This window comes from Brienomyrus brachyistius, chromosome 16 (assembly GCF_023856365.1).
Source record: "Brienomyrus brachyistius isolate T26 chromosome 16, BBRACH_0.4, whole genome shotgun sequence".
NCBI classification, from domain to species: domain Eukaryota; kingdom Metazoa; phylum Chordata; class Actinopteri; order Osteoglossiformes; family Mormyridae; genus Brienomyrus; species Brienomyrus brachyistius.
Window position 1 is genome coordinate 688,051 of NC_064548.1, and position 23,191 is coordinate 711,241.

Below are 23,191 nucleotides of genomic sequence, written 5' to 3' on the forward strand. Positions count from 1 at the left end.
GCTCGTCTCCGCCTTGGGCTGCGATGTACCCGCTGGTTCCATGGTGTAATGGTTAGCACTCTGGGCTCTGAATCCAGCGATCCGAGTTCAAATCTCGGTGGGACCTGTCATGGGCTCAGTTTTGCGCCCCAAGGCGCACTCTTGCCCAAAAACGTTTCTTTTGCACTTTTTGCATGTGGTGTAGCCGACCTTTTCTGCCGCTTGGCCGGTTAGCTCAGCTGGTTAGAGCGTGGTGCTAATAACGCCAAGGTCATGGGTTCGATCCCCATACGGGCCACGCTTTGTCTTTCTCCCGGTGGTCGGAGTGCTTGGAGATCAGAGGTAAGGAAAATGAAAGTGTCCGACGTGATTATAAGAACACAGTCGTGCCAGATTCACCTGCGTCGTGGTGAGAAAAAGAAATGGAGGATACACGCATTTCTCTTAGCTGACAATTCTGCAGCAAGTGGACTGGCAAAGTGTACGTCTACATACACAATTTGCTCAAAGAGCGTAGTAGTACTTGAAGAAAAATCCAACCCGCACTGTAAAACCATGCTGCCTTCTGGTGTTGTTTACAAGTATCTGATGGAACGAACTTTTTTGGAGGCATTTATTGGAAAAGTCGACGGAGTTGTCAAGCATCCCGAAGCAGCACTTCCACTAGAAGGTCCCAGAGTTCTTGTGCTTCAAGCACTTCAATTTATAAATACTCCGTTGATCTTAACAGTTGTGTGAAATGAGCTGTCATCACTCCGTTTTTGCTTTAGCAATTTTTCCGGTCTTTCGGCGGAAAGCCGGTCTCTTGTGTTTGCATGGGTGGTTCAGTGGTAGAATTCTCGCCTGCCACGCGGGAGGCCCGGGTTCGATTCCCGGCCAATGCAAAGCGGCTCTTTTAATAACTGTACACTCAGCGCTGAACTCCAGCTAATTCAGTCTTATCTCAAGACAGGTACTCCACATTTTCGCTCAACCCCTGGCAAGCGGAGCCCTGAGGCTGGCTCATTACAGTTCCCCTAGCTAAAAACTACACAGAGGCATCTCAGCTTCACACTTCTGACCGCCTTCTTGCCCATCCTTGCATCTGTGCACTTTCTCACACATTCCACTGTCTGACATATTGTCTTTGTTGAGCAACAGTCTCGTGTTAGCTTGAGAAGAGCCTCTCACCTGACTCGTGTACCGTACTATGGCTTAAAATCGGACACTTCTCATAGCTTGCTGCTGCTCCAGGTTGACATTCACTGCATGTGGCTCAGGTGGGGAGATGGGCTCCAAAGAAAGAGGCAGAAAACGGCAAGAGCATAGCTCACGGTTGTGCCGGAATAGCTCAGTTGGGAGAGCGTTAGACTGAAGATCTAAAGGTCCCTGGTTCAATCCCGGGTTCTGGCAGCACGTGACGTGAGTCTTGGAGCTCGTCTCCGCCTTGGGCTGCGATGTACCCGCTGGTTCCATGGTGTAATGGTTAGCACTCTGGGCTCTGAATCCAGCGATCCGAATTCAAATCTCGGTGGGACCTGTCATGGGCTCAGTTTTGCGCCCCAAGGCACACTCTTGCCCAAAAACGTTTCTTTTGCACTTTTTGCATGTGGTGTAGCCGACCTTTTCTGCCGCTTGGCCGGTTAGCTCAGCTGGTTAGAGCGTGGTGCTAATAACGCCAAGGTCATGGGTTCGATCCCCATACGGGCCACGCTTTGTCTTTCTCCCGGTGGTCGGAGTGCTTGGAGATCAGAGGTAAGGAAAATGAAAGTGTCCGACGTGATTATAAGAACACAGTCGTGCCAGATTCACCTGCGTCGTGGTGAGAAAAAGAAATGGAGGATACACGCATTTCTCTTAGCTGACAATTCTGCAGCAAGTGGACTGGCAAAGTGTACGTCTACATGCACAATTTGCTCAAAGAGCGTAGTAGTACTTGAAGAAAAATCCAACCCGCACTGTAAAACCATGCTGCCTTCTGGTGTTGTTTACAAGTATCTGATGGAACGAACTTTTTTGGAGACATTTATTGGAAAAGTCGACGGAGTTGTCAAGCATCCCGAAGCAGCACTTCCACTAGAAGGTCCCAGAGTTCTTGTGCTTCAAGCACTTCAATTTATAAATACTCCGTTGATCTTAACAGTTGTGTGAAATGAGCTGTCATCACTCCGTTTTTGCTTTAGCAATTTTTCCACTCTTTCGGCGGAAAGCCGGTCTCGTGTGTTTGCATGGGTGGTTCAGTGGCAGAATTCTCGCCTGCCACGCGGGAGGCCCGGGTTCAATTCCCGGCCAATGCAAAGCGGCACTTTTAATAACTGTACACTCAGCACTGAACTCCAGCTAATTCAGTCTTATCTCAAGACAGGTACTCCACATTTTCGCTCAACCCCTGGCAAGCGGAGCCCTGAGGCTGGCTCATTACAGTTCCCCTAGCTAAAAACTACACAGAGGCATCTCAGCTTCACACTTCTGACCGCCTTCTTGCCCATCCTTGCATCTGTGCACTTTCTCACACATTCCACTGTCTGACATATTGTCTTTGTTGAGCAACAGTCTCGTGTTAGCTTGAGAAGAGCCTCTCACCTGACTCGTGTACCGTACTATGGCTTAAAATCGGACACTTCTCATAGCTTGCTGCTGCTCCAGGTTGACATTCACTGCATGTGGCTCAGGTGGGGAGATGGGCTCCAAAGAAAGAGGCAGAAAACGGCAAGAGCATAGCTCACGGTTGTGCCGGAATAGCTCAGTTGGGAGAGCGTTAGACTGAAGATCTAAAGGTCCCTGGTTCAATCACGGGTTCTGGCAGCACGTGACGTGAGTCTTGGAGCTCGTCTCCGCCTTGGGCTGCGATGTACCCGCTGGTTCCATGGTGTAATAGTTAGCACTCTGGGCTCTGAATCCAGCGATCCGAGTTCAAATCTCGGTGGGACCTGTCATGGGCTCAGTTTTGCGCCCCAAGGCGCACTCTTGCCCAAAAACGTTTCTTTTGCACTTTTTGCATGTGGTGTAGCCGACCTTTTCTGCCGCTTGGCCGGTTAGCTCAGCTGTTTAGAGCGTGGTGCTAATAACGCCAAGGTCATGGGTTCGATCCCCATACGGGCCATGCTTTGTCTTTCTCCCGGTGGTCGGAGTGCTTGGAGATCAGAGGTAAGGAAAATGAAAGTGTCCGACGTGATTATAAGAACACAGTCGTGCCAGATTCACCTGCGTCGTGGTGAGAAAAAGAAATGGAGGATACACGCATTTCTCTTAGCTGACAATTCTGCAGCAAGTGGACTGGCAAAGTGTACGTCTACATACACAATTTGCTCAAAGAGCGTAGTAGTACTTGAAGAAAAATCCAACCCGCACTGTAAAACCATGCTGCCTTCTGGTGTTGTTTACAAGTATCTGATGGAACGAACTTTTTTGGAGGCATTTATTGGAAAAGTCGACGGAGTTGTCAAGCATCCCGAAGCAGCACTTCCACTAGAAGGTCCCAGAGTTCTTGTGCTTCAAGCACTTCAATTTATAAATACTCCGTTGATCTTAACAGTTGTGTGAAATGAGCTGTCATCACTCCGTTTTTGCTTTAGCAATTTTTCCGGTCTTTCGGCGGAAAGCCGGTCTCGTGTGTTTGCATGGGTGGTTCAGTGGTAGAATTCTCGCCAGGCACGCGAGAGGCCCGGGTTCGATTCCCGGCCAATGCAAAGCGGCTCTTTTAATAACTGTACACTCAGCGCTGAACTCCAGCTAATTCAGTCTTATCTCAAGACAGGTACTCCACATTTTCGCTCAACCCCTGGCAAGCGGAGCCCTGAGGCTGGCTCATTACAGTTCCCCTAGCTAAAAACTACACAGAGGCATCTCAGCTTCACACTTCTGACCGCCTTCTTGCCCATCCTTGCATCTGTGCACTTTCTCACACATTCCACTGTCTGACATATTGTCTTTGTTGAGCAACAGTCTCGTGTTAGCTTGAGAAGAGCCTCTCACCTGACTCGTGTACCGTACTATGGCTTAAAATCGGACACTTCTCATAGCTTGCTGCTGCTCCAGGTTGACATTCACTGCATGTGGCTCAGGTGGGGAGATGGGCTCCAAAGAAAGAGGCAGAAAACGGCAAGAGTGGAGCTCACGGTTGTGCCGGAATAGCTCAGTTGGGAGAGCGTTAGACTGAAGATCTAAAGGTCCCTGGTTCAATCCCGGGTTCTGGCAGCACGTGACGTGAGTCTTGGAGCTCGTTTCCGCCATGGGCTGCGATGTACCCGCTGGTTCCATGGTGTAATGGTTAGCACTCTGGGCTCTGAATCCAGCGATCCGAGTTCAAATCTCGGTGGGACCTGTCATGGGCTCAGTTTTGCGCCCCAAGGCGCACTCTTGCCCAAAAACGTTTCTTTTGCACTTTTTGCATGTGGTGTAGCCGACCTTTTCTGCCGCTTGGCCGGTTAGCTCAGCTGGTTAGAGCGTGGTGCTAATAACACCAAGGTCATGGGTTCGATCCCCATACGGGCCACGCTTTCTCTTTCTCCCGGTGGTCGGAGTGCTTGGAGATCAGAGGTAGGGAAAATGAAAGTGTCCGACGTGATTATAAGAACACAGTCGTGCCAGATTCACCTGCGTCGTGGTGAGAAAAAGAAATGGAGGATACACGCATTTCTCTTAGCTGACAATTCTGCAGCAAGTGGACTGGCAAAGTGTACGTCTACATACACAATTTGCTCAAAGAGCGTAGTAGTACTTGAAGAAAAATCCAACCCGTACTGTAAAACCATGCTGCCTTCTGGTGTTGTTTACAAGTATCTGATGGAACGAACTTTTTTGGAGGCATTTATTGGAAAAGTCGACGGAGTTGTCAAGCATCCCGAAGCAGCACTTCCACTAGAAGGTCCCAGAGTTCTTGTGCTTCAAGCACTTCAATTTATAAATACTCCATTGATCTTAACAGTTGTGTGAAATGAGCTGTCATCACTCCGTTTTTGCTTTAGCAATTTTTCCGCTCTTTCGGCGGAAAGCCGGTCTCGTGTGTTTGCATGGGTGGTTCAGTGGTAGAATTCTCGCCTGCCACGCGGGAGGCCCGGGATCGATTCCCGGCCAATGCAAAGCGGCTCTTTTAATAACTGTACACTCAGCGCTGAACTCCAGCTAATTCAGTCTTATCTCAAGACAGGTACTCCACATTTCCGCTCAACCCCTGGCAAGCGGAGCCCTGAGGCTGGCTCATTACAGTTCCCCTAGCTAAAAACTACACAGAGGCATCTCAGCTTCACACTTCTGACCGCCTTCTTGCCCATCCTTGCATCTGTGCACTTTCTCACACATTCCACTGTCTGACATATTGTCTTTGTTGAGCAACAGTCTCGTGTTAGCTTGAGAAGAGCCTCTCACCTGACTCGTGTACCGTACTATGGCTTAAAATCGGACACTTCTCATAGCTTGCTGCTGCTCCAGGTTGACATTCACTGCATGTGGCTCAGGTGGGGAGATGGGCTCCAAAGAAAGAGGCAGAAAACGGCAAGAGTGGAGCTCACAGTTGTGCCGGAATAGCTCAGTTGGCAGAGCGTTAGACTGAAGATCTAAAGGTCCTTGGTTCAATCCCGGGTTCTGGCAGCACGTGACGTGAGTCTTGGAGCTCGTCTCCGCCTTGGGCTGCGATGTACCCGCTGGTTCCATGGTGTAATGGTTAGCACTCTGGGCTCTGAATCCAGCGATCCGAGTTCAAATCTCGGTGGGACCTGTCATGGACTCAGTTTTGCGCCCCAAGGCGCACTCTTGCCCAAAAACGTTTCTTTTGCACTTTTTGCATGTGGTGTAGCGGACCTTTTTTGCCGCTTGGCCGGTTAGCTCAGCTGGTTAGAGCGTGGTGCTAATAACGCCAAGGTCATGGGTTCGATCCCCATACGGGCCACGCTTTCTCTTTCTCCCGGTGGTCGGAGTGCTTGGAGATCAGAGGTAGGGAAAATGAAAGTGTCCGACGTGATGATAAGAACACAGTCGTGCCAGATTCAACTGCGTCGTGGTGAGAAAAAGAAATGGAGGATACACGCATTTCTCTTAGCTGAAAATTCTGCAGCAATTGGACTGGCAAAGTGTACGTCAACATATACAATTTGCTCAAAGAGCGTAGTAGTTTTTGAAGAAAAATCCAACCCGCACTGTAAAACCATGCTGCCTTCTGGTGTTGTTTACAACTTTCTGATGAAACGAGCTTTTTTGGAGGCATTTATTGGAAAAGTCGACGGAGTTGTCAAGCATCCCGAAGCAGCACTTCCACTAGAAGGTCCCAGAGTTCTTGTGCTTCAAGCACTTCAATTTATAAATACTCCGTTGATCTTAACAGTTGTGTGAAATGAGCTGTCATCACTCCGTTTTTGCTTTAGCAATTTTTCCGGTCTTTCGGCGGAAAGCCGGTCTCTTGTGTTTGCATGGGTGGTTCAGTGGTAGAATTCTCGCCTGCCACGCGGGAGGCCCGGGTTCGATTCCCGGCCAATGCAAAGCGGCTCTTTTAATAACTGTACACTCAGCGCTGAACTCCAGCTAATTCAGTCTTATCTCAAGACAGGTACTCCACATTTTCGCTCAACCCCTGGCAAGCGGAGCCCTGAGGCTGGCTCATTACAGTTCCCCTAGCTAAAAACTACACAGAGGCATCTCAGCTTCACACTTCTGACCGCCTTCTTGCCCATCCTTGCATCTGTGCACTTTCTCACACATTCCACTGTCTGACATATTGTCTTTGTTGAGCAACAGTCTCGTGTTAGCTTGAGAAGAGCCTCTCACCTGACTCGTGTACCGTACTATGGCTTAAAATCGGACACTTCTCATAGCTTGCTGCTGCTCCAGGTTGACATTCACTGCATGTGGCTCAGGTGGGGAGATGGGCTCCAAAGAAAGAGGCAGAAAACGGCAAGAGCATAGCTCACGGTTGTGCCGGAATAGCTCAGTTGGGAGAGCTTTAGACTGAAGATCTAAAGGTCCCTGGTTCAATCCCGGGTTCTGGCAGCACGTGACGTGAGTCTTGGAGCTCGTCTCCGCCTTGGGCTGCGATGTACCCGCTGGTTCCATGGTGTAATGGTTAGCACTCTGGGCTCTGAATCCAGCGATCCGAATTCAAATCTCGGTGGGACCTGTCATGGGCTCAGTTTTGCGCCCCAAGGCACACTCTTGCCCAAAAACGTTTCTTTTGCACTTTTTGCATGTGGTGTAGCCGACCTTTTCTGCCGCTTGGCCGGTTAGCTCAGCTGGTTAGAGCGTGGTGCTAATAACGCCAAGGTCATGGGTTCGATCCCCATACGGGCCACGCTTTGTCTTTCTCCCGGTGGTCGGAGTGCTTGGAGATCAGAGGTAAGGAAAATGAAAGTGTCCGACGTGATTATAAGAACACAGTCGTGCCAGATTCACCTGCGTCGTGGTGAGAAAAAGAAATGGAGGATACACGCATTTCTCTTAGCTGACAATTCTGCAGCAAGTGGACTGGCAAAGTGTACGTCTACATACACAATTTGCTCAAAGAGCGTAGTAGTACTTGAAGAAAAATCCAACCCGTACTGTAAAACCATGCTGCCTTCTGGTGTTGTTTACAAGTATCTGATGGAACGAACTTTTTTGGAGGCATTTATTGGAAAAGTCGACGGAGTTGTCAAGCATCCCGAAGCAGCACTTCCACTAGAAGGTCCCAGAGTTCTTGTGCTTCAAGCACTTCAATTTATAAATACTCCATTGATCTTAACAGTTGTGTGAAATGAGCTGTCATCACTCCGTTTTTGCTTTAGCAATTTTTCCACTCTTTCGGCGGAAAGCCGGTCTCGTGTGTTTGCATGGGTGGTTCAGTGGTTGAATTCTCGCCTGCCACGCGGGAGGCCCGGGTTCAATTCCCGGCCAATGCAAAGTGGCTCTTTTAATAACTGTACACTCATCGCTGAACTCCAGCTAATTCAGTCTTATCTCAAGACAGGTACTCCACATTTTCGCTCAACCCCTGGCAAGCGGAGCCCTGAGGCTGGCTCATTACAGTTCCCCTAGCTAAAAACTACACAGAGGCATCTCAGCTTCACACTTCTGACCGCCTTTTTGCCCATCCTTGCATCTGTGCACTTTCTCACACATTCCACTGTCTGACATATTGTCTTTGTTGAGCAACAGTCTCGTGTTAGCTTGAGAAGAGCCTCTCACCTGACTCGTGTACCGTACTATGGCTTAAAATCGGACACTTCTCATAGCTTGCTGCTGCTCCAGGTTGACATTCACTGCATGTGGCTCAGGTGGGGAGATGGGCTCCAAAGAAAGAGGCAGAAAACGGCAAGAGCATAGCTCACGGTTGTGCCGGAATAGCTCAGTTGGGAGAGCGTTAGACTGAAGATCTAAAGGTCCCTGGTTCAATCCCGGGTTCTGGCAGCACGTGACGTGAGTCTTGGAGCTCGTCTCCGCCATGGGCTGCGATGTACCCGCTGGTTCCATGGTGTAATAGTTAGCACTCTGGGCTCTGAATCCAGCGATCCAAGTTCAAATCTCGGTGGGACCTGTCATGGGCTCAGTTTTGCGCCCCAAGGCGCACTCTTGCCCAAAAACGTTTCTTTTGCACTTTTTGCATGTGGTGTAGCCGACCTTTTCTGCCGCTTGGCCGGTTAGCTCAGCTGTTTAGAGCGTGGTGCTAATAACGCCAAGGTCATGGGTTCGATCCCCATACGGGCCATGCTTTGTCTTTCTCCCGGTGGTCGGAGTGCTTGGAGATCAGAGGTAAGGAAAATGAAAGTGTCCGACGTGATTATAAGAACACAGTCGTGCCAGATTCACCTGCGTCGTGGTGAGAAAAAGAAATGGAGGATACACGCATTTCTCTTAGCTGACAATTCTGCAGCAAGTGGACTGGCAAAGTGTACGTCTACATACACAATTTGCTCAAAGAGCGTAGTAGTACTTGAAGAAAAATCCAACCCGCACTGTAAAACCATGCTGCCTTCTGGTGTTGTTTACAAGTATCTGATGGAACGAACTTTTTTGGAGGCATTTATTGGAAAAGTCGACGGAGTTGTCAAGCATCCCGAAGCAGCACTTCCACTAGAAGGTCCCAGAGTTCTTGTGCTTCAAGCACTTCAATTTATAAATACTCCGTTGATCTTAACAGTTGTGTGAAATGAGCTGTCATCACTCCGTTTTTGCTTTAGCAATTTTTCCGGTCTTTCGGCGGAAAGCCGGTCTCGTGTGTTTGCATGGGTGGTTCAGTGGTAGAATTCTCGCCAGGCACGCGAGAGGCCCGGGTTCGATTCCCGGCCAATGCAAAGCGGCTCTTTTAATAACTGTACACTCAGCGCTGAACTCCAGCTAATTCAGTCTTATCTCAAGACAGGTACTCCACATTTTCGCTCAACCCCTGGCAAGCGGAGCCCTGAGGCTGGCTCATTACAGTTCCCCTAGCTAAAAACTACACAGAGGCATCTCAGCTTCACACTTCTGACCGCCTTCTTGCCCATCCTTGCATCTGTGCACTTTCTCACACATTCCACTGTCTGACATATTGTCTTTGTTGAGCAACAGTCTCGTGTTAGCTTGAGAAGAGCCTCTCACCTGACTCGTGTACCGTACTATGGCTTAAAATCGGACACTTCTCATAGCTTGCTGCTGCTCCAGGTTGACATTCACTGCATGTGGCTCAGGTGGGGAGATGGGCTCCAAAGAAAGAGGCAGAAAACGGCAAGAGTGGAGCTCACGGTTGTGCCGGAATAGCTCAGTTGGGAGAGCGTTAGACTGAAGATCTAAAGGTCCCTGGTTCAATCACGGGTTCTGGCAGCACGTGACGTGAGTCTTGGAGCTCGTCTCCGCCATGGGCTGCGATGTACCCGCTGGTTCCATGGTGTAATGGTTAGCACTCTGGGCTCTGAATCCAGCGATCCGAGTTCAAATCTCGGTGGGACCTGTCATGGACTCAGTTTTGCGCCCCAAGGCGCACTCTTGCCCAAAAACGTTTCTTTTGCACTTTTTGCATGTGGTGTAGCAGACCTTTTCTGCCGCTTGGCCGGTTAGCTCAGCTGGTTAGAGCGTGGTGCTAATAACGCCAAGGTCATGGGTTCGATCCCCATACGGGCCACGCTTTCTCTTTCTCCCGGTGGTCGGAGTGCTTGGAGATCAGAGGTAGGGAAAATGAAAGTGTCCGACGTGATGATAAGAACACAGTCGTGCCAGATTCAACTGCGTCGTGGTGAGAAAAAGAAATGGAGGATACACGCATTTCTCTTAGCTGAAAATTCTGCAGCAATTGGACTGGCAAAGTGTACGTCAACATACACAATTTGCTCAAAGAGCGTAGTAGTTTTTGAAGAAAAATCCAACCCGCACTGTAAAACCATGCTGCCTTCTGGTGTTGTTTACAACTTTCTGATGAAACGAGCTTTTTTGGAGGCATTTATTGGAAAAGTCGACGGAGTTGTCAAGCATCCCGAAGCAGCACTTCCACTAGAAGGTCCCAGTATCTTGTGCTTCAAGCACTTCAATTTATAAATACTCCGTTGATCTTAACAGTTGTGTGAAATGAGCTGTCATCACTCCGTTTTTGCTTTAGCAATTTTTCCGGTCTTTCGGCGGAAAGCCGGTCTCTTGTGTTTGCATGGGTGGTTCAGTGGTAGAATTCTCGCCTGCCACGCGGGAGGCCCGGGTTCGATTCCCGGCCAATGCAAAGCGGCTCTTTTAATAACTGTACACTCAGCGCTGAACTCCAGCTAATTCAGTCTTATCTCAAGACAGGTACTCCACATTTCCGCTCAACCCCTGGCAAGCGGAGCCCTGAGGCTGGCTCATTACAGTTCCCCTAGCTAAAAACTACACAGAGGCATCTCAGCTTCACACTTCTGACCGCCTTCTTGCCCATCCTTGCATCTGTGCACTTTCTCACACATTCCACTGTCTGACATATTGTCTTTGTTGAGCAACAGTCTCGTGTTAGCTTGAGAAGAGCCTCTCACCTGACTCGTGTACCGTACTATGGCTTAAAATCGGACACTTCTCATAGCTTGCTGCTGCTCCAGGTTGACATTCACTGCATGTGGCTCAGGTGGGGAGATGGGCTCCAAAGAAAGAGGCAGAAAACGGCAAGAGTGGAGCTCACGGTTGTGCCGGAATAGCTCAGTTGGGAGAGCGTTAGACTGAAGATCTAAAGGTCCCTGGTTCAATCCCGGGTTCTGGCAGCACGTGACGTGAGTCTTGGAGCTCGTCTCCGCCTTGGGCTGCGATGTACCCGCTGGTTCCATGGTGTAATGGTTAGCACTCTGGGCTCTGAATCCAGCGATCCGAATTCAAATCTCGGTGGGACCTGTCATGGGCTCAGTTTTGCGCCCCAAGGCACACTCTTGCCCAAAAACGTTTCTTTTGCACTTTTTGCATGTGGTGTAGCCGACCTTTTCTGCCGCTTGGCCGGTTAGCTCAGCTGGTTAGAGCGTGGTGCTAATAACGCCAAGGTCATGGGTTCGATCCCCATACGGGCCACGCTTTGTCTTTCTCCCGGTGGTCGGAGTGCTTGGAGATCAGAGGTAAGGAAAATGAAAGTGTCCGACGTGATTATAAGAACACAGTCGTGCCAGATTCACCTGCGTCGTGGTGAGAAAAAGAAATGGAGGATACACGCATTTCTCTTAGCTGACAATTCTGCAGCAAGTGGACTGGCAAAGTGTACGTCTACATACACAATTTGCTCAAAGAGCGTAGTAGTACTTGAAGAAAAATCCAACCCGTACTGTAAAACCATGCTGCCTTCTGGTGTTGTTTACAAGTATCTGATGGAACGAACTTTTTTGGAGGCATTTATTGGAAAAGTCGACGGAGTTGTCAAGCATCCCGAAGCAGCACTTCCACTAGAAGGTCCCAGAGTTCTTGTGCTTCAAGCACTTCAATTTATAAATACTCCATTGATCTTAACAGTTGTGTGAAATGAGCTGTCATCACTCCGTTTTTGCTTTAGCAATTTTTCCACTCTTTCGGCGGAAAGCCGGTCTCGTGTGTTTGCATGGGTGGTTCAGTGGTTGAATTCTCGCCTGCCACGCGGGAGCCCCGGGTTCAATTCCCGGCCAATGCAAAGTGGCTCTTTTAATAACTGTACACTCAGCGCTGAACTCCAGCTAATTCAGTCTTATCTCAAGACAGGTACTCCACATTTTCGCTCAACCCCTGGCAAGCGGAGCCCTGAGGCTGGCTCATTACAGTTCCCCTAGCTAAAAACTACACAGAGGCATCTCAGCTTCACACTTCTGACCGCCTTCTTGCCCATCCTTGCATCTGTGCACTTTCTCACACATTCCACTGTCTGACAAATTTTCTGTGTTGAGAAACAGTCTCGTGTTAACTTGAGAAGAGCCTCTCACCTGACTCGTGTACCGTACTATGGCTTAAAATCGGACACTTCTCATAGCTTGCTGCTGCTCCAGGTTGACATTCACTGCATGTGGCTCAGGTGGGGAGATGGGCTCCAAAGAAAGAGGCAGAAAACGGCAAGAGCATAGCTCACGGTTGTGCCGGAATAGCTCAGTTGGGAGAGCGTTAGACTGAAGATCTAAAGGTCCCTGGTTCAATCACGGGTTCTGGCAGCACGTGACGTGAGTCTTGGAGCTCGTCTCCGCCTTGGGCTGCGATGTACCCGCTGGTTCCATGGTGTAATGGTTAGCTCTCTGGGCTCTGAATCCAGCGATCCGAGTTCAAATCTCGGTGGGACCTGTCATGGGCTCAGTTTTGCGCCCCAAGGCACACTCTTGCCCAAAAACGTTTCTTTTGCACTTTTTGCATGTGGTGTAGCCGACCTTTTCTGCCGCTTGGCCGGTTAGCTCAGCTGGTTAGAGCGTGGTGCTAATAACGCCAAGGTCATGGGTTCGATCCCCATACGGGCCACGCTTTCTCTTTCTCCCGGTGGTCGGAGTGCTTGGAGATCAGAGGTAGGGAAAATGAAAGTGTCCGACGTGATTATAAGAACACAGTCGTGCCAGATTCACCTGCGTCGTGGTGAGAAAAAGAAATGGAGGATACACGCATTTCTCTTAGCTGACAATTCTGCAGCAAGTGGACTGGCAAAGTGTACGTCTACATACACAATTTGCTCAAAGAGCGTAGTAGTACTTGAAGAAAAATCCAACCCGCACTGTAAAACCATGCTGCCTTCTGGTGTTGTTTACAAGTATCTGATGGAACGAACTTTTTTGGAGGCATTTATTGGAAAAGTCGACGGAGTTGTCAAGCATCCCGAAGCAGCACTTCCACTAGAAGGTCCCAGAGTTCTTGTGCTTCAAGCACTTCAATTTATAAATACTCCGTTGATCTTAACAGTTGTGTGAAATGAGCTGTCATCACTTCGTTTTTGCTTTAGCAATTTTTCCACTCTTTCGGCGGAAAGCCGGTCTCGTGTGTTTGCATGGGTGGTTCAGTGGTAGAATTCTCGCCTGCCACGCGGGAGGCCCGGGTTCGATTCCCGGCCAATGCAAAGCGGCTCTTTTAATAACTGTACACTCAGCGCTGAACTCCAGCTAATTCAGTCTTATCTCAAGACAGGTACTCCACATTTCCGCTCAACCCCTGGCAAGCGGAGCCCTGAGGCTGGCTCATTACAGTTCCCCTAGCTAAAAACTACACAGAGGCATCTCAGCTTCACACTTCTGACCGCCTTCTTGCCCATCCTTGCATCTGTGCACTTTCTCACACATTCCACTGTCTGACATATTGTCTTTGTTGAGCAACAGTCTCGTGTTAGCTTGAGAAGAGCCTCTCACCTGACTCGTGTACCGTACTATGGCTTAAAATCGGACACTTCTCATAGCTTGCTGCTGCTCCAGGTTGACATTCACTGCATGTGGCTCAGGTGGGGAGATGGGCTCCAAAGAAAGAGGCAGAAAACGGAAAGAGTGGAGCTCACGGTTGTGCCGGAATAGCTCAGTTGGGCGAGCGTTAGACTGAAGATCTAAAGGTCCCTGGTTCAATCCCGGGTTCTGGCAGCACGTGACGTGAGTCTTGGAGCTTGTCTCCGCCTTGGGCTGCGATGTACCCGCTGGTTCCCTGGTGTAATGGTTAGCGCTCTGAATCCAGCGATCCGAGTTCAAATCTCGGTGGGACCTGTCATGGGCTCAGTTTTGCGCCCCAAGGCGCACTCTTGCCCAAAAACGTTTCTTTTGCACTTTTTGCATGTGGTGTAGCCGACCTTTTCTGCCGCTTGGCCGGTTAGCTCAGCTGGTTAGAGCGTGGTGCTAATAACGCCAAGGTCATGGGTTCGATCCCCATACGGGCCACGCTTTCTCTTTCTCCCGGGTGGTCGGAGTGCTTGGAGATCAGAGGTAGGGAAAATGAAAGTGTCCGACGTGATGATAAGAACACAGTCGTGCCAGATTCACCTGCGTCGTGGTGAGAAAAAGAAATGGAGGATACACGCATTTCTCTTAGCTGACAATTCTGCAGCAAGTGGACTGGCAAAGTCTACGTCTACATACACAATTTGCTCAAAGAGCGTAGTAGTTCTTGAAGAAAAATCCAACCCGCACTGTAAAACCATGCTGCCTTCTGGTGTTGTTTACAAGTTTCTGATGGAACGAGCTTTTTTGGAGGCATTTATTGGAAAAGTCGACGGAGTTGTCAAGCATCCCGAAGCAGCACTTCCACTAGAAGGTCCCAGAGTTCTTGTGCTTCAAGCACTTCAATTTATAAATACTCCGTTGATCTTAACAGTTGTGTGAAATGAGCTGTCATCACTCCGTTTTTGCTTTAGCAATTTTTCCGGTCTTTCGGCGGAAAGCCGGTCTCGTGTGTTTGCATTGGTGGTTCAGTGGTAGAATTCTCGCCTGCCATGCGGTAGGCCCGGGTTCGTTTCCCAGCCAATGCAAAGCGGCTCTTTTAATAACTGTACACTCAGCGCTGAACTCCAGCTAATTCAGTCTTATCTCAAGACAGGTACTCCACATTTCCGCTCAACCCCTGGCAAGCGGAGCCCTTAGGCTGGCTCATTACAGTTCCCCTAGCTAAAAACTACACAGAGGCATCTCAGCTTCACACTTCTGACCGCCTTCTTGCCCATCCTTGCATCTGTGCACTTTCTCACACATTCCACTGTCTGACATATTGTCTTTGTTGAGCCACAGTCTCGTGTTAGCTTGAGAAGAGCCTCTCACCTGACTCGTGTACCGTACTATGGCTTAAAATCGGACACTTCTCATAGCTTGCTGCTGCTCCAGGTTGACATTCACTGCATGTGGCTCAGGTGGGGAGATGGGCTCCAAAGAAAGAGGCAGAAAACGGCAAGAGTGGAGCTCACGGTTGTGCCGGAATAGCTCAGTTGGGAGAGCGTTAGACTGAAGAGCTAAAGGTCCCTGGTTCAATCCCGGGTTCAGGCAGCACGTGACGTGAGTCTTGGAGCTCGTCTCCGCCTTGGGCTGCGATGTACCCGCTGGTTCCATGGTGTAATGGTTAGCACTCTGGGCTCTGAATCCAGCGATCCGAGTTCAAATCTCGGTGGGACCTGTCATGGGCGCAGTTTTGCGCCCCAAGGCGCACTCTTGCCCAAAAACGTTTCTTTTGCACTTTTTGCATGTGGTGTAGCCGACCTTTTCTGCCGCTTGGCCGGTTAGCTCAGCTGGTTAGAGCGTGGTGCTAATAACGCCAAGGTCATGGGTTCGATCCCCATACGGGCCACGCTTTCTCTTTCTCCCGGTGGTCGGAGTGCTTGGAGATCAGAGGTAGGGAAAATGAAAGTGTCCGACGTGATGATAAGAACACAGTCGTGCCAGATTCACCTGCGTCGTGGTGAGAAAAAGAAATGGAGGATACACGCATTTCTCTTAGCTGACAATTCTGCAGCAAGTGGACTGGCAAAGTGTACGTATACATACACAATTTGCTCAAAGAGCGTAGTAGTTCTTGAAGAAAAATCCAACCTGCACTGTAAAACCATGCTGCCTTCTGGTGTTGTTTACAAGTTTCTGATGGAACGAGCTTTTTTGGAGGCATTTATTGGAAAAGTCGACGGAGTTGTCAAGCATCCCGAAGCAGCACTTCCACTAGAAGGTCCCAGAGTTCTTGTGCTTCAAGCACTTCAATTTATAAATACTCCGTTGATCTTAACAGTTGTGTGAAATGAGCTGTCATCACTCCGTTTTTGCTTTAGCAATTTTTCCGGTCTTTCGGCGGAAAGCCGGTCTCGTGTGTTTGCATGGGTGGTTCAGTGGTAGAATTCTCGCCTGCCACGCGGGAGGCCCGGGTTCGATTCCCGGCCAATGCAAAGCCGCTCTTTTAATAACTGTACACTCAGCGCTGAACTCCAGCTAATTCAGTCTTATCTCAAGACAGGTACTCCACATTTCCGCTCAACCCCTGGCAAGCGGAGCCCTGAGGCTGGCTCATTACAGTTCCCCTAGCTAAAAACTACACAGAGGCATCTCAGCTTCACACTTCTGACCGCCTTCTTGCCCATCCTTGCATCTGTGCACTTTCTCACACATTCCACTGTCTGACATATTGTCTTTGTTGAGCAACAGTCTCGTGTTAGCTTGAGAAGAGCCTCTCACCTGACTCATGTACCGTACTATGGCTTAAAATCGGACACTTCTCATAGCTTGCTGCTGCTCCAGGTTGACATTCACTGCATGTGGCTCAGGTGGGGAGATGGGCTCCAAAGAAAGAGGCAGAAAACGGCAAGAGTGGCGCTCACGGTTGTGCCGGAATAGCTCAGTTGGGAGAACGTTAGACTGAAGATCTAAAGGTCCCTGGTTCAATCCCGGGTTCTGGCAGCACGTGACGTGAGTCTTGGAGCTCGTCTCCGCCTTGGGCTGCGATGTACCCGCTGGTTCCATGGTGTAATGGTTAGCTCTCTGGGCTCTGAATCCAGCGATCCGAGTTCAAATCTCGGTGGGACCTGTCATGGGCTCAGTTTTGCGCCCCAAGGCGCACTCTTGCCCAAAAACGTTTCTTTTGCACTTTTTGCATGTGGTGTAGCCGACCTTTTCTGCCGCTTGGCCGGTTAGCTCAGCTGGTTAGAGCGTGGTGCTAATAACGCCAAGGTCATGGGTTCGATCCCCATACGGGCCACGCTTTCTCTTTCTCCCGGTGGTCGGAGTGCTTGGAGATCAGAGGTAGGGAAAATGAAAGTGTCCGATGTGATTATAAGAACACAGTCGTGCCAGATTCACCTGCGTCGTGGTGAGAAAAAGAAATGGAGGATACACGCATTTCTCTTAGCTGACAATTCTGCAGCAAGTGGACTGGCAAAGTGTACGTCTACATACACAATTTGCTCAAAGAGCGTAGTAGTTCGTGAAGAAAAATCCAACCCGCACTGTAAAACCATGCTGCCTTCTGGTGTTGTTTACAACTTTCTGATGGAACGAGCTTTTTTGGAGGCATTTATTGGAAAAGTCGACGGAGTTGTCAAGCATCCCGAAGCAGCACTTGCACTAGAAGTTCCCAGAGTTCTTGTGCTTCAAGCACTTAAATTTATAAATACTCCGTTGATCTTAACAGTTGTGTGAAATGAGCTGTCATCTCTCCGTTTTTGCTTTAGCAATTTTTCCGGTCTTTCGGCAGAAAGCCGGTCTCGTGTGTTTGCATGGGTGGTTCAGTGGTAGAATTCTCGCCTGCCACGTGGGAGGCCCGGGTTCGATTCCCGGCCAATGCAAAGCGGCTCTTTTAATAACTGTACACTCAGCGCTGAACTCCAGCTAATTCAGTCTTATCTCAAGACAGGTACTCCACATTTCCGCTCAACCCCTGGCAAGCGGAGCCCTGAGGCTGGCTCATTACAGTTCCCCTAGCTAAAAACTACACAGAGGCATCTCAGCTTCACACTTCTGACCGCCTTCTTGCCCATCCTTGCATCTGTGCACTTTCTCACACATTCCACTGTCTGACATATTGTCTTTGTTGAGCAACAGTCTCGTGTTAGCTTGAGAAGAGCCTCTCACCTGACTCTTGTACCGTACTATGGCTTAAAATCGGACACTTCTCATAGCTTGCTGCTGCTCCAGGTTGACATTCACTGCATGTGGCTCAGGTGGGGAGATGGGCTCCAAAGAAAGAGGCAGAAAACGGCAAGAGTGGCGCTCACGGTTGTGCCGGAATAGCTCAGTTGGGAGAACGTTAGACTGAAGATCTAAAGGTCCCTGGTTCAATCCCGGGTTCTGGCAGCACGTGACGTGAGTCTTGGAGCTCGTCTCCGCCTTGGGCTGCGATGTACCCGCTGGTTCCATGGTGTAATGGTTAGCTCTCTGGGCTCTGAATCCAGCGATCCGAGTTCAAATCTCGGTGGGACCTGTCATGGGCTCAGTTTTGCGCCCCAAGGCGCACTCTTGCCCAAAAACGTTTCTTTTGCACTTTTTGCATGTGGTGTAGCCGACCTTTTCTGCCGCTTGGCCGGTTAGCTCAGCTGGTTAGAGCGTGGTGCTAATAACGCCAAGGTCATGGGTTCGATCCCCATACGGGCCACGCTTTCTCTTTCTCCCGGTGGTCGGAGTGCTTGGAGATCAGAGGTAGGGAAAATGAAAGTGTCCGACGTGATTATAAGAACACAGTCGTGCCAGATTCACCTGCGTCGTGGTGAGAAAAAGAAATGGAGGATACACGCATTTCTCTTAGCTGACAATTCTGCAGCAAGTGGACTGGCAAAGTGTACGTCTACATACACAATTTGCTCAAAGAGCGTAGTAGTTCGTGAAGAAAAATCCAACCCGCACTGTAAAACCATGCTGCCTTCTGGTGTTGTTTACAACTTTCTGATGGAACGAGCTTTTTTGGAGGCATTTATTGGAAAAGTCGACGGAGTTGTCAAGCATCCCGAAGCAGCACTTGCACTAGAAGTTCCCAGAGTTCTTGTGCTTCAAGCACTTCAATTTATAAATACTCCGTTGATCTTAACAGTTGTGTGAAATGAGCTGTCATCTCTCCGTTTTTGCTTTAGCAATTTTTCCGGTCTTTCGGCAGAAAGCCGGTCTCGTGTGTTTGCATGGGTGGTTCACTGGTAGAATTCTCGCCTGCCACGTGGGAGGCCCGGGTTCGATTCCCGGCCAATGCAAAGCGGCTCTTTTAATAACTGTACACTCAGCGCTGAACTCCAGCTAATTCAGTCTTATCTCAAGACAGGTACTCCACATTTCCGCTCAACCCCTGGCAAGCGGAGCCCTGAGGCTGGCTCATTACAGTTCCCCTAGCTAAAAACTACACAGAGGCATCTCAGCTTCACACTTCTGACCGCCTTCTTGCCCATCCTTGCATCTGTGCACTTTCTCACACATTCCACTGTCTGACATATTGTCTTTGTTGAGCAACAGTCTCGTGTTAGCTTGAGAAGAGCCTCTCACCTGACTCGTGTACCGTACTATGGCTTAAAATCGGACACTTCTCATAGCTTGCTGCTGCTCCAGGTTGACATTCACTGCATGTGGCTCAGGTGGGGAGATGGGCTCCAAAGAAAGAGGCAGAAAACGGCAAGAGTGGAGCTCACGCTTGTGCCGGAATAGCTCAGTTGGGAGAGCGTTAGACTGAAGATCTAAAAGTCCCTGGTTCAATCCCGGGTTCTGGCAGCACGTGACGTGAGTCTTGGAGCTCGTCTCCGCCTTGGGCTGCGATGTACCCGCTGGTTCCATGGTGTAATGGTTAGCACTCTGGGCTCTGAATCCAGCGATCCGAGTTCAAATCTCGGTGGGACCTGTCATGGGCTCAGTTTTGCGCCCCAAGGCGCACTCTTGCCCAAAAACGTTTCTTTTGCACTTTTTGCATGTGGTGTAGCCGACATTTTCTGCCGCTTGGCCGGTTAGCTCAGCTGGTTAGAGCGTGGTGCTAATAACGCCAAGGTCATGGGTTCGATCCCCATACGGGCCACGCTTTCTCTTTCTCCCGGTGGTCGGAGTGCTTGGAGATCAGAGGTAAGGAAAATGAAAGTGTCCGACGTGATTATAAGAACACAGTCGTGCCAGATTCACCTGCGTCGTGGTGAGAAAAAGAAATGGAGGATACACGCATTTCTCTTAGCTGACAATTCTGCAGCAAGTGGACTGGCAAAGTGTACGTCTACATACACAATTTGCTCAAAGAGCGTAGTAGTACTTGAAGAAAAATCCAACCCGCACTGTAAAACCATGCTGCCTTCTGGTGTTGTTTACAAGTTTCTGATGGAACGAGCTTTTTTGGAGGCATTTATTGGAAAAGTCGACGGAGTTGTCAAGCATCCCGAAGCAGCACTTCCACTAGAAGGTCCCAGAGTTCTTGTGCTTCAAGCACTTCAATTTATAAATACTCCGTTGATCTTAACAGTTGTGTGAAATGAGCTGTCATCTCTCCGTTTTTGCTTTAGCAATTTTTCCGGTCTTTCGGCAGAAAGCCGGTCTCGTGTGTTTGCATGGGTGGTTCAGTGGTAGAATTCTCGCCTGCCACGTGGGAGGCCCGGGTTCGATTCCCGGCCAATGCAAAGCGGCTCTTTTAATAACTGTACACTCAGCGCTGAACTCCAGCTAATTCAGTCTTATCTCAAGACAGGTACTCCACATTTCCGCTCAACCCCTGGCAAGCGGAGCCCTGAGGCTGGCTCATTACAGTTCCCCTAGCTAAAAACTACACAGAGGCATCTCAGCTTCACACTTCTGACCGCCTTCTTGCCCATCCTTGCATCTGTGCACTTTCTCACACATTCCACTGTCTGACATATTGTCTTTGTTGAGCAACAGTCTCGTGTTAGCTTGAGAAGAGCCTCTCACCTGACTCGTGTACCGTACTATGGCTTAAAATCGGACACTTCTCATAGCTTGCTGCTGCTCCAGGTTGACATTCACTGCATGTGGCTCAGGTGGGGAGATGGGCTCCAAAGAAAGAGGCAGAAAACGGCAAGAGTGGAGCTCACGGTTGTGCCGGAATAGCTCAGTTGGGAGAGCGTTAGACTGAAGATCTAAAGGTCCCTGGTTCAATCACGGGTTCTGGCAGCACGTGACGTGAGTCTTGGAGCTCGTCTCCGCCATGGGCTGCGATGTACCCGCTGGTTCCATGGTGTAATGGTTAGCACTCTGGGCTCTGAATCCAGCGATCCGAGTTCAAATCTCGGTGGGACCTGTCATGGACTCAGTTTTGCGCCCCAAGGCGCACTCTTGCCCAAAAACGTTTCTTTTGCACTTTTTGCATGTGGTGTAGCAGACCTTTTCTGCCGCTTGGCCGGTTAGCTCAGCTGGTTAGAGCGTGGTGCTAATAACGCCAAGGTCATGGGTTCGATCCCCATACGGGCCACGCTTTCTCTTTCTCCCGGTGGTCGGAGTGCTTGGAGATCAGAGGTAGGGAAAATGAAAGTGTCCGACGTGATGATAAGAACACAGTCGTGCCAGATTCAACTGCGTCGTGGTGAGAAAAAGAAATGGAGGATACACGCATTTCTCTTAGCTGAAAATTCTGCAGCAATTGGACTGGCAAAGTGTACGTCAACATACACAATTTGCTCAAAGAGCGTAGTAGTTTTTGAAGAAAAATCCAACCCGCACTGTAAAACCATGCTGCCTTCTGGTGTTGTTTACAACTTTCTGATGAAACGAGCTTTTTTGGAGGCATTTATTGGAAAAGTCGACGGAGTTGTCAAGCATCCCGAAGCAGCACTTCCACTAGAAGGTCCCAGTATCTTGTGCTTCAAGCACTTCAATTTATAAATACTCCGTTGATCTTAACAGTTGTGTGAAATGAGCTGTCATCACTCCGTTTTTGCTTTAGCAATTTTTCCGGTCTTTCGGCGGAAAGCCGGTCTCTTGTGTTTGCATGGGTGGTTCAGTGGTAGAATTCTCGCCTGCCACGCGGGAGGCCCGGGTTCGATTCCCGGCCAATGCAAAGCGGCTCTTTTAATAACTGTACACTCAGCGCTGAACTCCAGCTAATTCAGTCTTATCTCAAGACAGGTACTCCACATTTCCGCTCAACCCCTGGCAAGCGGAGCCCTGAGGCTGGCTCATTACAGTTCCCCTAGCTAAAAACTACACAGAGGCATCTCAGCTTCACACTTCTGACCGCCTTCTTGCCCATCCTTGCATCTGTGCACTTTCTCACACATTCCACTGTCTGACATATTGTCTTTGTTGAGCAACAGTCTCGTGTTAGCTTGAGAAGAGCCTCTCACCTGACTCGTGTACCGTACTATGGCTTAAAATCGGACACTTCTCATAGCTTGCTGCTGCTCCAGGTTGACATTCACTGCATGTGGCTCAGGTGGGGAGATGGGCTCCAAAGAAAGAGGCAGAAAACGGCAAGAGTGGAGCTCACGGTTGTGCCGGAATAGCTCAGTTGGGAGAGCGTTAGACTGAAGATCTAAAGGTCCCTGGTTCAATCCCGGGTTCTGGCAGCACGTGACGTGAGTCTTGGAGCTCGTCTCCGCCTTGGGCTGCGATGTACCCGCTGGTTCCATGGTGTAATGGTTAGCACTCTGGGCTCTGAATCCAGCGATCCGAATTCAAATCTCGGTGGGACCTGTCATGGGCTCAGTTTTGCGCCCCAAGGCACACTCTTGCCCAAAAACGTTTCTTTTGCACTTTTTGCATGTGGTGTAGCCGACCTTTTCTGCCGCTTGGCCGGTTAGCTCAGCTGGTTAGAGCGTGGTGCTAATAACGCCAAGGTCATGGGTTCGATCCCCATACGGGCCACGCTTTGTCTTTCTCCCGGTGGTCGGAGTGCTTGGAGATCAGAGGTAAGGAAAATGAAAGTGTCCGACGTGATTATAAGAACACAGTCGTGCCAGATTCACCTGCGTCGTGGTGAGAAAAAGAAATGGAGGATACACGCATTTCTCTTAGCTGACAATTCTGCAGCAAGTGGACTGGCAAAGTGTACGTCTACATACACAATTTGCTCAAAGAGCGTAGTAGTACTTGAAGAAAAATCCAACCCGTACTGTAAAACCATGCTGCCTTCTGGTGTTGTTTACAAGTATCTGATGGAACGAACTTTTTTGGAGGCATTTATTGGAAAAGTCGACGGAGTTGTCAAGCATCCCGAAGCAGCACTTCCACTAGAAGGTCCCAGAGTTCTTGTGCTTCAAGCACTTCAATTTATAAATACTCCATTGATCTTAACAGTTGTGTGAAATGAGCTGTCATCACTCCGTTTTTGCTTTAGCAATTTTTCCACTCTTTCGGCGGAAAGCCGGTCTCGTGTGTTTGCATGGGTGGTTCAGTGGTTGAATTCTCGCCTGCCACGCGGGAGCCCCGGGTTCAATTCCCGGCCAATGCAAAGTGGCTCTTTTAATAACTGTACACTCAGCGCTGAACTCCAGCTAATTCAGTCTTATCTCAAG

The 23,191-nt window shown here is 49.5% G+C and overlaps 28 non-coding genes across 28 annotated transcripts; all 28 read left to right on the top strand.

Annotated features, from left to right (window-relative positions):
- The first annotated feature begins 34 nt into the window (after nucleotides 1-34).
- Nucleotides 35-106, top strand: trnaq-cug (transfer RNA glutamine (anticodon CUG)). The gene has a single exon. It is a non-coding gene; the product is annotated as a tRNA-Gln (tRNA).
- A 97-nt stretch (nucleotides 107-203) lies between these two features.
- trnai-aau (transfer RNA isoleucine (anticodon AAU)) lies at nucleotides 204-277 on the top strand. The gene has a single exon. It is a non-coding gene; the product is annotated as a tRNA-Ile (tRNA).
- Nucleotides 278-1,298: 1,021 nt separating this feature from the next.
- trnaf-gaa (transfer RNA phenylalanine (anticodon GAA)) lies at nucleotides 1,299-1,371 on the top strand. Its single transcript has one exon. It is a non-coding gene; the product is annotated as a tRNA-Phe (tRNA).
- Nucleotides 1,372-1,595: 224 nt separating this feature from the next.
- On the top strand, nucleotides 1,596-1,669 carry trnai-aau (transfer RNA isoleucine (anticodon AAU)). Its single transcript has one exon. It is a non-coding gene; the product is annotated as a tRNA-Ile (tRNA).
- Nucleotides 1,670-3,576: 1,907 nt separating this feature from the next.
- trnaa-ggc (transfer RNA alanine (anticodon GGC)) lies at nucleotides 3,577-3,647 on the top strand. The gene has a single exon. It is a non-coding gene; the product is annotated as a tRNA-Ala (tRNA).
- Nucleotides 3,648-4,082: 435 nt separating this feature from the next.
- trnaf-gaa (transfer RNA phenylalanine (anticodon GAA)) lies at nucleotides 4,083-4,155 on the top strand. The gene has a single exon. It is a non-coding gene; the product is annotated as a tRNA-Phe (tRNA).
- Nucleotides 4,156-4,210: 55 nt separating this feature from the next.
- trnaq-cug (transfer RNA glutamine (anticodon CUG)) lies at nucleotides 4,211-4,282 on the top strand. The gene has a single exon. It is a non-coding gene; the product is annotated as a tRNA-Gln (tRNA).
- A 1,320-nt stretch (nucleotides 4,283-5,602) lies between these two features.
- trnaq-cug (transfer RNA glutamine (anticodon CUG)) lies at nucleotides 5,603-5,674 on the top strand. The gene has a single exon. It is a non-coding gene; the product is annotated as a tRNA-Gln (tRNA).
- A 97-nt stretch (nucleotides 5,675-5,771) lies between these two features.
- Nucleotides 5,772-5,845, top strand: trnai-aau (transfer RNA isoleucine (anticodon AAU)). The gene has a single exon. It is a non-coding gene; the product is annotated as a tRNA-Ile (tRNA).
- A 1,318-nt stretch (nucleotides 5,846-7,163) lies between these two features.
- trnai-aau (transfer RNA isoleucine (anticodon AAU)) lies at nucleotides 7,164-7,237 on the top strand. Its single transcript has one exon. It is a non-coding gene; the product is annotated as a tRNA-Ile (tRNA).
- Nucleotides 7,238-8,258: 1,021 nt separating this feature from the next.
- trnaf-gaa (transfer RNA phenylalanine (anticodon GAA)) lies at nucleotides 8,259-8,331 on the top strand. Its single transcript has one exon. It is a non-coding gene; the product is annotated as a tRNA-Phe (tRNA).
- An 813-nt stretch (nucleotides 8,332-9,144) lies between these two features.
- Nucleotides 9,145-9,215, top strand: trnaa-ggc (transfer RNA alanine (anticodon GGC)). The gene has a single exon. It is a non-coding gene; the product is annotated as a tRNA-Ala (tRNA).
- Nucleotides 9,216-9,778: 563 nt separating this feature from the next.
- Nucleotides 9,779-9,850, top strand: trnaq-cug (transfer RNA glutamine (anticodon CUG)). Its single transcript has one exon. It is a non-coding gene; the product is annotated as a tRNA-Gln (tRNA).
- Nucleotides 9,851-9,947: 97 nt separating this feature from the next.
- trnai-aau (transfer RNA isoleucine (anticodon AAU)) lies at nucleotides 9,948-10,021 on the top strand. The gene has a single exon. It is a non-coding gene; the product is annotated as a tRNA-Ile (tRNA).
- A 1,020-nt stretch (nucleotides 10,022-11,041) lies between these two features.
- Nucleotides 11,042-11,114, top strand: trnaf-gaa (transfer RNA phenylalanine (anticodon GAA)). Its single transcript has one exon. It is a non-coding gene; the product is annotated as a tRNA-Phe (tRNA).
- Nucleotides 11,115-11,338: 224 nt separating this feature from the next.
- On the top strand, nucleotides 11,339-11,412 carry trnai-aau (transfer RNA isoleucine (anticodon AAU)). Its single transcript has one exon. It is a non-coding gene; the product is annotated as a tRNA-Ile (tRNA).
- Nucleotides 11,413-12,730: 1,318 nt separating this feature from the next.
- Nucleotides 12,731-12,804, top strand: trnai-aau (transfer RNA isoleucine (anticodon AAU)). The gene has a single exon. It is a non-coding gene; the product is annotated as a tRNA-Ile (tRNA).
- Nucleotides 12,805-14,115: 1,311 nt separating this feature from the next.
- Nucleotides 14,116-14,189, top strand: trnai-aau (transfer RNA isoleucine (anticodon AAU)). Its single transcript has one exon. It is a non-coding gene; the product is annotated as a tRNA-Ile (tRNA).
- Nucleotides 14,190-15,339: 1,150 nt separating this feature from the next.
- On the top strand, nucleotides 15,340-15,411 carry trnaq-cug (transfer RNA glutamine (anticodon CUG)). The gene has a single exon. It is a non-coding gene; the product is annotated as a tRNA-Gln (tRNA).
- Nucleotides 15,412-15,508: 97 nt separating this feature from the next.
- On the top strand, nucleotides 15,509-15,582 carry trnai-aau (transfer RNA isoleucine (anticodon AAU)). Its single transcript has one exon. It is a non-coding gene; the product is annotated as a tRNA-Ile (tRNA).
- A 1,318-nt stretch (nucleotides 15,583-16,900) lies between these two features.
- Nucleotides 16,901-16,974, top strand: trnai-aau (transfer RNA isoleucine (anticodon AAU)). The gene has a single exon. It is a non-coding gene; the product is annotated as a tRNA-Ile (tRNA).
- Nucleotides 16,975-18,292: 1,318 nt separating this feature from the next.
- trnai-aau (transfer RNA isoleucine (anticodon AAU)) lies at nucleotides 18,293-18,366 on the top strand. The gene has a single exon. It is a non-coding gene; the product is annotated as a tRNA-Ile (tRNA).
- A 1,149-nt stretch (nucleotides 18,367-19,515) lies between these two features.
- Nucleotides 19,516-19,587, top strand: trnaq-cug (transfer RNA glutamine (anticodon CUG)). The gene has a single exon. It is a non-coding gene; the product is annotated as a tRNA-Gln (tRNA).
- Nucleotides 19,588-19,684: 97 nt separating this feature from the next.
- trnai-aau (transfer RNA isoleucine (anticodon AAU)) lies at nucleotides 19,685-19,758 on the top strand. The gene has a single exon. It is a non-coding gene; the product is annotated as a tRNA-Ile (tRNA).
- A 1,149-nt stretch (nucleotides 19,759-20,907) lies between these two features.
- trnaq-cug (transfer RNA glutamine (anticodon CUG)) lies at nucleotides 20,908-20,979 on the top strand. The gene has a single exon. It is a non-coding gene; the product is annotated as a tRNA-Gln (tRNA).
- A 97-nt stretch (nucleotides 20,980-21,076) lies between these two features.
- Nucleotides 21,077-21,150, top strand: trnai-aau (transfer RNA isoleucine (anticodon AAU)). The gene has a single exon. It is a non-coding gene; the product is annotated as a tRNA-Ile (tRNA).
- A 1,020-nt stretch (nucleotides 21,151-22,170) lies between these two features.
- Nucleotides 22,171-22,243, top strand: trnaf-gaa (transfer RNA phenylalanine (anticodon GAA)). The gene has a single exon. It is a non-coding gene; the product is annotated as a tRNA-Phe (tRNA).
- A 224-nt stretch (nucleotides 22,244-22,467) lies between these two features.
- On the top strand, nucleotides 22,468-22,541 carry trnai-aau (transfer RNA isoleucine (anticodon AAU)). The gene has a single exon. It is a non-coding gene; the product is annotated as a tRNA-Ile (tRNA).
- Nucleotides 22,542-23,191: the final 650 nt, after the last annotated feature.